The following is an 11,069-nucleotide window of genomic DNA, read 5'->3' as shown; positions in this document are numbered from 1 at the left end:
TACCATTTCACACCAGTCAGAATGGCTGTGATCCAAAAGTCTACAAATAATAAATGTTGGAGAGGGTGTGGAGAAAAGGGAACCCTCTTACACTGTTGGTGGGAATGCAAACTAGTACAGCCACTATGGAGAACAGTGTGGAGATTCCTTAAAAAACTGGAAATAGAACTGCCTTATGATCCAGCAATCCCACTGCTGGGCATACACACTGAGGAAACCAGAAGGGAAAGAGACACGTGTACCCCAATGTTCATCGCAGCACTGTTTATAATAGCCAGGACATGGAAGCAACCTAGATGTCCATCAGCAGATGAATGGATAAGAAAGCTATGGTACATATACACAATGGAGTATTACTCAGCCATTAAAAAGAATACATTTGAATCAGTTCTAATGAGGTGGATGAAACTGGAGCCTATTATACAGAGTGAAGTAAGCCAGAAGGAAAAACACCAATACAGTATACTAACGCATATATATGGAATTTAGAAAGATGATAACAATAACCCTGTGTACGAGACAGCAAAAGTGACGCTAATGTATGGAACAGTCTTATGGAATCTGTGGGAGAGGGAGAGGGTGGGAAGATTTGGGAGAATGGCATTGAAACATGTAAAATATCATGTATGAAACGAGATGCCAGTCCAGGTTCAATGCACGATACTGGATGCTTGGGGCTAGTGCACTGGGACGACCCAGAGGGATGGTATGGGGAGGGAGGAGGGTTCAGGATGGGGAGCACATGTATACCTGTGATGGATTCATTTTGATATTTGGCAAAACTAATACAATTATGTAAAGTTTAAAAATAAAATAAAATTTAAAAAAAATAAATAAAATCCCCTGTCATATTTCCCATAGATTAGCAGTTGATTTCCTCTAATAATATTTTTTAAACTTTAATAAGAATATTTTAACTTTTACTGACTTTAAACACCTTACTATATAGCCCAAGTGCTTTGGCAAAGCTATGAAAATCACACTTGGTTTTAATATACTCTTGATTTAGCAATTCAGTAAACACACTAATAAGTTTCGAGAGCAAGTCATTTTTTGAACTGAAACCAACAAGCTAATTAGTCCAGTGTGCCACTGGGCTACCAAAATGTAGCACTTGATAGCACTTCAAAGCATGGGGGCTACAGAATAAAGATATTAAAGCTTAAAAACAAGAAGCTATCATTTATTGAATACTCATCAGATCAGACTCTGCGATAAACAGTTGACATATTTAATCTCAGCATCTCACAATAACCCTGGGAGTGTATACTACTATTTTTCTCACTTTACAGATGAGAACACCAAGGTTTAGAGGGGTTTAAATGTCTACTATCACATAGCTGGTGAATTGCAGAGCCAGGATACAAAACTTCATCATCTTGAATGGGTTTACAAAGTGCTCCACTTTGAAACATGATCTAAAGACTAGCATTCAGAATCCTTATTCCCCTCACTCATTGCCTTCTGAAATCCTGTGTCCTGTGAGAATGAATACCTATCTGATAGGATACCTATAAGTTCCTTGAAATCAGTAGCTACATTATATTTATTTTTGTGTCTCCTACACCAAGTCCTGGGCAGCCTTATTCAGCAGATCTCTAACTCTTGTTTTTAGTCTGACCCAACAATAGCACCCCACTCCAGTACTCTTGCTTGGAAAATCCCATGGATGGAGGAGCCTGGTGGGCTGCAGTCCATGAGGTTGCTAAGAGTCAGACACGACTGAGCGACTTCACTTTCACTTTTTCACTTTCATGCATTGGAGAAGGAAATGGCAACCCACTCCAGTGTTCTTGCCTGGAGAATCCCAGGGGCAGGAGAGCCTGGTGGGCTGACGTCTATAGGGTCACACAGAGTCTAACACGACTGAAGGGACTTAGCAGCAACAGAGTTACTGAGGAAATGATAGATAGAATCCTACTGAAACTGAGCAGAACCATGCAGACCAGCCCCTCCAAGTTACAAAGGCCCCTCATGGCCCCTGCCTCTTGTTTGTAGAAAAGCCAAAGTCTTTCAGGCTTCCCAGAGTCACAAAAGATCAGGCTCAGGCAGTTAATGATTAGGACAAGAGAATCACAGAATCTTTCAGTGTCTGATGCACATGCCTGAATTGTTTTACAGATAGTATAACTGTCACCAGAGGGGAAAAGCTAACTGCATGATGACCAGACTGTAGCCATGATATAAGCTGCTCCATTTCAAGTAGTACTGAATCTATGGCTAGCCAAGTACTGGTCTCAAGAGAAAGGGATTAGCACTATTGCACATAATAATCTGTATCTTTGTGGGCATCGAAATAATTGTAACTGGCTCTGCCCATATATGGAAGCAGGCAACTAAAACTGTCAATAAAAATATGCCATGGACCCATGTCGACACCTTCTACTCTAAGCATATGGCACTCTATATCAACAAGAAGTTACATTAAGTTGAACCTTTGCCCATAATTCCATAGAAATAGAATGATGTCTGACAGTGGGGAATTGTAAGCCAATCTTTGCAGGCAGCTCTTTGCAGAAAATAGATCTTTGCAGGAAGCAGCTCTCTGCATGGGCCCTGTTGTCTTGTCACATTAGCAAAGCTATATTTTAACTAACCTCAGGCCTAAACACATCTTTCAAATCTTTTGATCGCAAAATGCCCCCTCTAACCTGTTGATTCTTTTTTTAGATTAAAGAAGTAGAAATAAAGAATAAGTAATTAACAGATGAAGAGATCTTTTCCTCTACTTCCCCTTCAGTAACTTCTCAAGCAAATGTGTGAATGAAATAGCATCTAAAGAAAGATCACAAGGAGTCAACAAGTCTGCACACAGTGAGAAATGGTAAAGATCCTATCCCCTGCTTTGATGATTAACTCAGATTATTTCCCCCTTTTTCCCATTAAAAACTCTCATGGCTGAGAAGAATCTTAAGAGTCGGTTCTGGGACATGAGTCTGCCTTCTCCCCAGATTGCCAGCTTCCTGAATAAAGCAGGAAGCTTTTCATTTCTACCAGCACTCATCTCTAGAGTATTGGCTTTCATGTGGGCAAGCAGCAGAACCTGAGTTCAGTAACACTGTGTTCACTTGGTAAAGTCAGTGCTCCCTGAAGAGAGACACCCTGAAGGTTCTTGTATGTCAGGTGAATCCCTCAACTCTGATAAGCTTTTGGAGACATAGCAAATTCTACATCAGGGGAGGGACCAATCTGTTAAGACTGAGTTGCCTAGTATGAAGGACCTTATTGGGCAAAGAAACCTCATTGATCCTGTATTCTGTAAATTTGCCATGGCCCAGACAACCTAATTTCTTACCTGCACCTCACTAATCCCCCATAATATCTACTTTGATCCAAACAAAACTCACTGTCTCCTGAACCAAAGATGCACAGACATCCCTGTACTTTACTGATTAAGCTATTAAAAGTTATTTATATATCTCCCTGTATTTCCATTTAAAAAAAAAAAAAAAGTGAAGTCACTCAGTCATGTCTGACTCTTTGCGACCCCATGGACTGTAGCCTACCAGGCTCCTCAGTACATGGAATATTCCAGACAAGAGTACTGGTGTGGGTTGCCATTTCCTTCTCCAGGAGATCTTCCTGACTCAGGGATTGAACCCAGGTCTTCCACATTGCACACAGACGCTTTACAGTCTGAGTCACCAGGGAAGCCATATCTCCCTGTGTTATTTATCTCCCTGTGTTTCCATTGACAATAGAAATATTTGCTTCCCTGGTGGCTCAGAGTCAAAGAATCCACCTGCCAGTGCAGGAGACTAGGGCTTGATCCCTGGGTCTGGATGATCCCCTGGAGAGGGAAATGGCAACCCACTACAGTATTCTTGCCTGGGAAATCCATAGACAGAGGAGTTTGGCAGGGTTACACTCCATAAACAACAACACAGAAACATTTATGTCATGGCACTTGTTATATAGAAATCATTCTTCATATCACTTTCTCTCATTAAATAATGAAGTCCTTAAGGTCAAAAGCCAATATTTATTTAACTCTATAACTCTGCTCTCAGTTCAGTTCAATTCACATTCATTAATAATATGTGAATAATTCCAAACACTGAAGACTCTACCAAGTGCTTTAAGTGTATCTTTTATTTACTACTTACTATATCATTCTTAGATATTATTATTCTCTTTTATATATGGATGAAGGAAACTGAGTTAGAGAAACATTAAGTAATTTGCCCCAGGTCACACTGCTACTCAGTGCCTGAGATGATTCAGAAGTTTGTCTGACTTCAGAACGTTTAATGACAAAACATTTTCTACCTATAATCCCAAAACCATTCACAGCTCTCAGTCCCAACACTTACTTAGCACATATAGGTGTTTATAGCCTGATCAATCAAACACACATCAGGACTCAGGAATAGCAGTTGTGACCAGTTATAGCATCAGAAATTAGATTCTTCTGTTACAGGGTGATTTAGCTCAATCTTCAGAGCTCCTTCAGTGGTGGTGACAGAAAGAGATAGATGAGTTGTTGTCTCCTGCTCCCCAATTTTTAGAACTTTTCCTACCATCTTATGTCACCATTCTCTGTAGTAGATGATGGTGATACCAAGATTTGAAACCCAGGTGATAAGTTCCCAAGTCTCTCAGCAGTGAACCCTCAGGCCAAGGTGACAAAAATTACCAGGACTGCGTCCACCCTGAGTGCTCTATAGCTGTTTTTTCTTACATTATTAGCAACTAATCATGAATTTCATAATCTCTGGTTTTCCTGTACCAATTGTCTGCCTGAGTCAATTCAGACAATTAGAAAGAGCTACAAGTGCAGCAGTCTTTTTCATCATAGGGAAATGTAGCTCCAACATTAGCAAAAGATTACAGAAAATGTCATTCTTAGAGGATCTGGAAAGCTAGGCTTGTTTTGCTCTCACCCTACAGTCTGGAAAAAACATATGCACTTCTTGGTCCAAGAAGTCCAAGCAAAGTGGCATTTCTGAATATCAGTTCAGTTCAGTCACTCAGTCGTGTCCAACTCTTTGCAATCCCATGAACTGCAGCACGTCAGGCCTCCCTGTCCATCACCAACTCCAAGAGCTTTCTCAAACTCATGTTCATTTAGTTGGTGATGCCATCCAACCATCTCATCCTTTGTTGTCCCCTTCTCCTCCTGCCCTCAATCCTTCCCAGCATCAGGGTTTTTTCAAATGAGTCAGCTCTTCGCATCAGGTGGCCAAAGTATTGGAGTTTCAGCTTCAACATCAGTCCTTCCAATGAACGCCCAGGACAGATCTCCTTTAGGATGGACTGGTTGGATCTCCTTGCAGTCCAAGGGACTCTCAAGAGTGTTCTCCAACACTGCAGTTTAAAAACATCAATTCTTTGGCACTGAGCTTTCTTTATAGTCCAACTCTCACATCCATACATGACTATTGGAAAAACCATAGCCTTGACTAGTAGGACATTTGCTGGCAAAGTAACATCTCTGCTTTTTAATATGCTGTCTAGGTTGGTCATAGCTTTTCTTCCAAAGAGCAAGAGTCTTTTAATTTCATGGCTGCAGTCACCATCTGCAGTGATTTTGGAGCCCCCCAAAATAAAGTCAGCCATGGTTTCCACTGTTTCCCCATCTATTTCTCATGAAGTGATGGGACCAGCTGCCATGATCTTAGTTTTCTAAATGTTGAGTTTTAAGCCAGCTTCTTTATTCTCCTCTTTCACTTTCATCAAGAAGGTCTTCAGTTCCTCTTCACTTTCTGCCATAAGGGTGGTGTTATCTGCACATCTGAGGTTATTGGTATTTCTCCTGGCAATCTTGATTCCACCTTGTGCTCCATCCAGCCTGGCATTTTGCATGATGTACTCTGTATAGCAGTTAAATAAGCAGGGTGACAATATAAAGCCTTAATGTACTCCTTTTCCAATTTGGAACCAGTCCGTTTTTCCATGTCCAATTCTAACTGTTGCTTCTTGACCTGCATACACATTTCTCAGGAGGCAGGTAAGGTGGCCAGGTATTCCTATCTCTTTCAGAATTTTCCACAGTTTGCTGTGATCCATACAGTCAAAGGCTTTGGCATAGTCAATAAAGAAGATGTTTTTCTGAAACTCTCTTGCTTTTTTGATAATCCAACAGATGTTGGCAATTTGATCTCTGGTTCCTCTGCCTTTTCTAAATCCAGCTTGAACATGTGGAAGTTCATGGTTCATGTACTGTTGAAGCCTGGCTCGGAGAGTTTTGAGCATTACTTTGCTAGCGTGTGAGATGAGTCCAATTGTGCAGTAGTTTGAACACTCTTTGGCATTGCCTTTATGAATATCAGGTGTCATTAAACATTTGTAAAGGCATTGCCCTTATGAATATCAGGTGTCATGAAACATTTGTAAAAATTATAAATGATTAAGCTACAAAGGAGAAGGGGACGACAGAGGATGAGATGGTTGGATGGCATCACTGACTCAACAGACATGAGTTTGAACAAGCTCCAGGAGATAATGAAGGACAGGGAAGCCTGGCATGCTTCAGTCCATGAGGTCTCAAAGAGTCAGACATGACTGTGTGACTGAACAACAACAACAAATCTTTTGAAGACTATCCTCAATTCATCACTTGAATTTGGCCTAATAAAGTATTTGATTTTAATAGTATTAGACAAATTTCATATCATATGAAAAGACATGGCTTTATGCTGCTAATACAAAAAAAAAAAAAAAAAACAGAGAGAGAGATGAAGGGGAGGGAGGAGAAAGAGGGGAGGGAAGGAGCCAGGAAAGGAAGAAAAGAAAGAAGGGCAGTACAATTATATAGAGACAATGGAAAAGACCCTATCTGATACCAAAATACAGCTCTCAATTTATCCACTTAATGCTATTTATTATATTTAATCACACTGCCATGAAACTCAGCACAACTGAAATCCAGGAAAACTAGTAAGGAGAAAAATACATAAATGCACTTTTTTTAAATGCATTATTTCCTTTGTCCAAAGAAATGCTAGCCTGTGCTCTTCTACACTAATACAGAAAGCCAAAATCTGTTTTTGGGGAAAGGATGTACTATTAAGTCATCATTATCTTTTCATATTTTATTCCTTTCTGACTCTTATTGCTTATCTAAACTAATTTTATCTGCTTGTTCCCTTAATGTCTACTTAGAGAAGAGCTTATTTTGGACATGTATTAGGTTCTGGTAATTCATTAAGAAATTCAAATTGTTAGGACAGTGTGGACACAGTCTTCAGAGAAATATTCAACCTGGCTATAGAACTAGACTTGTAGAAGTAAACTAAAGGGCACTCTCAAAGCAATTACCAACAAATGCAAAATAAGATGCTTTCTATTATGTAGTTACATATTTATGCTATCTTTGTAGTTTTGTTCTAGCATCCTGTTATTCCATTCAGAGTTTACAGAAACTCTTAATGAACATTGTTACAAATAACATCCCTCAGAGATACATATGACTTACCTTGATAATGATGGTGTCATTGCTTCTCTTATTTTATTTGTGCAGCAGGTGATCATTAAAATTAAGTTCTTGATTAAAATTATCCAGGGTAATTTATCTCAGGCTGCCTTCCCACTTAACAAATAAAGAGATTCATAAGTACTGATGGGGATGAAGTTTTCACTATGCTTAAGGAATTCCCTGGAATAGAAGGTGTTATGTTAGCATAAAATCACAATAATTAACTAGAATAATCCAACCCCTGGGTATCAACAGATAATTCATAAAGTCATTGGAAAATGTAATGAAGAAATTGTCACTATTATGCAGATTTGATCTAAGGTTTAATTATCAAAATATGAGCCTAGGTTTTAAAGGATTTCTTAATAGAGGGTAGGGCCTTTTCTTATTTAGCATTTTTCATCTAAAATGTTCATTAGCAGCAATATTCCATAGTGTAACAAAACTCTCCCAACTAAGAAAAGCAGTAGAGATAATCAAACTATGGTTTCAAAAGTAAACATGATGAAGATTTGCCAAATATTCCCTGGACTCCTCTACTGCTTTCATCAAAGAGATTTGGAACCCAGTGCTACTTTGCCCTGTTCTCATTACTCTGTAAAATAATAAAATAATAACCCTTCATCAAAAGGGAGGACTCTACATGATACTGTACATGCTACTACATGCTGCTCTACATGATACCAGAGCTAGTTTGGATGCTGCCAACATGGAAGACCACGCTCGGTTGAGAAAGAGTCAGAACCAGATTTATTGCCTCAAGGACTCCAGAGACCTCATTACCTGACTTAACATATTTCTAAGGCCATTGTACTGGAGAAGGGAATGGCAATCCACACCAGTATTCTTGCCTGGGGAATTCCATGGACAGAGAAGTCTTGCAGGCTACAGTCCATGGGGCCACAAAGAGTCAGACATGACTGAATGACTAACACACACAAGGCCATTGAAACTTGACATGGTGACCCAGATGGTCAAAGAGAAATGGCTCTCTCCAAAATCAAGAGTTTCACAGACACTTCAGTAGAGGTAGCTGTGGAGTGATATTTTCAAAGATTCACTATTTTACAGAAATAATATATATTAATTCTAGTAGAGAAGTAGGATCTTGATCTCTGCAAATTCTAAAAGAAGAAAAAAAGCTTTCATACAAGCTTATGGTCTAATTGCACGTGTCTTAAACTACTGCTCTCCTATCCATCCTTCTTATGAAATGTACAGCAACACTAAATTTTAGAATTACATTAGAGTGGAATTTCATTCTTCATGGTGAAATCATTAAAAACATGTGCTTTTGAACCTTTTCATCATATGCATTGAAAAGAAATAAATTTCCACATTACTAGAGATGTTTAATGTTATCTAAGCACATTATCTGCACATTTGACTGTAAGTCATCAATAAGTCTTTCCCAAAGATTTTTTTCTTAGCAGGAAGAAAAGAGGCAGAAGTGTATTTGCAATTATGGAAACATGCACAATGTGCTTGAAAAACCCAAAGTAGGTATAACTTCAAAATGCCAAATGATAAGAGATATATTGAAGTAATTATCTCTTCCTTATTAATAATTGCTATTTCTATAAGGGAAATAGATGGAGAAATTCATCTGGAGGTTATACCTTTAAATAGCTATATTAAAAGCAGTTATGAGATGATTTTTGGAGTTTGGATGAAACTGAAGCAGAATTGGCTAAGTCATTTCCATCACAATAGGATTTCTGAAGTGACTACAGAGGGAGAAAAGCACCCATTACAGACAGGTCACATGATTCAGCCCTAGCGATAATGTGAAATTGTTCCATACAGCAATGTCTGCTCTTTATCCAGACTAGTCTGAAATGGATAATGGGGAAAATGCACAATGCCAAAACTCCCCCTTTTTAATTTTCAGCTTGAAAGCCTATTTCCTAATGGCAGTAATAACTACTCTGCCTACCCACTCATCGTCCATTAAAGATGTAAATGAAAACAATGTTTTGCAACATCCTAGGCACAAGGGAGAGTTGCTCACAGGACCTTGGTGATAAAAAGATAGGAGCTGTGGTTACATCATGTGCTTTTTAAGCCCCAACTCATCTGACATTTGGTAGAATAAACTTTATCCCACAGAGAGCCTGAGAAAATAAAGAGGATCCTGAAGAACATAAGAGAGAATTCCATGGGCTATTTCAAAGTGGTGGGGGTTTGGAGGTGAAGGCATATTGAACTGCAGAGATACTGAGTCTCATCTATAGAGAACACTACTGCTCCTTGAGCAGGAAACAAATCCATGTTCTGCACCATGACATCCAGATATGAATTAATCAGTCAATATTCAGTGTCATAAATCATATCCTAATTGTTCCACTACTGCATGGGCAATAACAGGGAAAATGAAAGTCAGATGGCACTATGGAAACCATAACTGAGGCCTCATACAATGTCTTCCATCAGGGCCCGTATGGTCCAGGCGTTTTCCTTGACATTTTTATGTTATTTAACACTTGGTGCTGCCACCTCCAGGGAAGATTAACTGGGTTTCCTTGATTCCATGGACTCTTATTGACTTCACACTCGTGTTTTCAAAAATCCAGGGACCCCCGCCCTTTGTATGAAATAAATAGACCCTTCCCTCCCCAGCACTTCATCAGACACTTAAGGAAAACAGAAACAAATCTGAAAGGAGTGAGATGCAGGCAGAAGTACTAAGAATCTCTGTAGTAAACAGGTTAGACAGCATCCATCATGAGTGTCCTTATTTGCAAACAATGTATCCTACATTCTGAGTATAAATTGTTTGGATTAAACAAGAAAGCATTGTCTGAATTGGGGCTCTTGTTCAGTGGTGAGTGTAGTTAGAAATGTAGAAATATGTAGATGCACATGATTTCTTGGGCTCCAAAATCAATGCAGGTGGTGGCTGTGGTCAGGAAATTAAAAGATTGCTCCTTGGAAGAAAAGCTATGACAAACCTAGACAGCATATTAACGAGCACAGGCATCACTTTGCTAACAAAGGTCTGTAGAGTCAAAGCTATGATTTTTCCAGTACAAAGTAGTCATGTAGTAGGGAAAACCACTAGACCATTCAGGTATGACATAAATCAAATCTCTAACGATTATAAGTGGAAGTGAAAAATATATTTAAGAAACTATATCTGATAGACAGAGTGCCTGATGAACTATGGACGGAGGTTCATGACATTGTATAGGAGACAGGGAACAAGATCATCCCCAAGAAAAATAAATGCAAAAAAGCAAAACAGCTGTCTAAGGAGGCCTTACAAATAGCTGTGAAAAGAAGAGAAGCCAAAAGCAAAGGAGAAAAGGTAATATATACCTATTTGAATGCAGAGTTCCAAAGAATAGCAATGAGAAGTAAGAAACACTTCCGCAGCGATCAGTGCAAAGAAATAGAGGAAAACAATAGAATGGGGAAAACTAGAGATCTCTTCAAGAAAACTGGAGATACCAAGGGAACATTTCATGCAAAGATGGGCTCAATAAAGGACAGAAATGGTATGGATCTAACAGAAGCAGAAGATATCAAGAAGAGGTGGCAAGAATACACAGAAGAACTGTACAAAAAAGATCTTCATGACCTAGATAATCACAATGATGTGATCACTCACCTAGAGTCAGACATCCTGGAATGTGAAGTCAAGTGGGCCTTA

Source organism: Bison bison, unplaced genomic scaffold (assembly GCF_000754665.1).
Source record: "Bison bison bison isolate TAMUID 2011002044 unplaced genomic scaffold, Bison_UMD1.0 scf7180017864456, whole genome shotgun sequence".
Lineage (NCBI taxonomy): Eukaryota > Metazoa > Chordata > Mammalia > Artiodactyla > Bovidae > Bison > Bison bison.
The sequence above is the reverse complement of the archived record's forward strand: the minus strand, read 5'-3'. Positions refer to the sequence as shown.